Below are 1,175 nucleotides of genomic sequence, written 5' to 3'. Positions count from 1 at the left end.
CGGACTTGATGATCTGCTCAGGTCCCTTCCGACCCTACTAACTATGAAACTATGAAATATGCTCAAACATAATTATAACTCAAACCCCCATTGTACAGGTTCCTACTATAAGAATTACCCAAGACTCCCTGATTCAGTACAGCCAGAAAGATTTTGCAGATCCCATGGCATACCCTATTACAATTTGAATCACGATTGCTTTCTGGGGCACTATCCTGCCAACCACTACAGCAGTTCAGAATTTTTCATGAGACAAATCTGTTTCCTGCTTCAGGATGAGAAGTTACTCTTAAAGAGGTCAGCCTTATCCATATTTCCTTTATTTTTTTTGTATGCAGGACAGTTTTCAATACCTCCATATAAACACAGGTAAAAAAATTATCAACTTTTGCCAAAAAAATTACATGTTTGGAAAATTAAGGCTAATTCACAAGGTAGGATTAAAACATGTCACTGATACAATGACATATTTGCAACAGCATATTTGAATAATACTTCTCACTTCCATATTAAACATAGCTACTCTCTGTTGTCCATGGCTATGTCTCTACAGGCTTTATGGTGAGCTTGAGACTGCCACCAAGAAATAAGTTCCACCCATTTGTGTCTAAACTGGGAGCAGGCCTGAGCAGCTTGGAGTTTCCCTCGGTACACACTGTAGCCTCTTCAGCCAGTGAGGGCTAAGTGCAGTGGTGGGGCACACGCTCAGGTCCATTATGAGGCACTCATGAGCTGTCTACACTGCCCACCTTGTAGATTTCCATATATAAAAAGGTTATTATAAAAAGAACGGGGTGATCAATAACATATCAGAAGGATAAAAAGAAATCAGCAAAGAAGATTTACTTTAGCTATCAGGAAAAAAATCTTTTTAACAATAATAATAGTGAAGCACTGAAACATGCTACCTGGGGGTGTTACCAAATGTCCTTCATTGGAGGGTTTTAAAAACAGGCATATGGCAGGGATAGGCTATCCGATTTTCCATGTAGGGGCACGGACTAAATGATCTCGAGGTCCCCTCCAGCACCACATTACTATGATTCTACAATTATTTTTATACCCCATTAGCTGCCAGTTGGCAAACTTTTATAGAAATAATTTTGAAGCACCTTTTACAATTTTCTCTGTGGATATATTTATACTAATCCACTTTCATGTAGGTTTTTACTTTA

At 38.6% G+C, this 1,175-nt stretch overlaps 1 protein-coding gene across 13 annotated transcripts in view; it reads right to left on the bottom strand.

Moving 5' to 3' along the window:
• The window catches only part of DNTT (DNA nucleotidylexotransferase), a 464,208-nt gene that overhangs the window by 404,971 nt on the left and 58,062 nt on the right, over positions 1–1,175 (bottom strand). The window lies entirely within an intron of this gene.

This window comes from Gavialis gangeticus, unplaced genomic scaffold (genome assembly GCF_001723915.1).
Source record: "Gavialis gangeticus isolate Ggan-Ray unplaced genomic scaffold, GavGan_comp1, whole genome shotgun sequence".
NCBI classification, from domain to species: Eukaryota; Metazoa; Chordata; order Crocodylia; family Gavialidae; genus Gavialis; species Gavialis gangeticus.
This window is presented reverse-complemented; position numbering and strand designations above follow the sequence as displayed.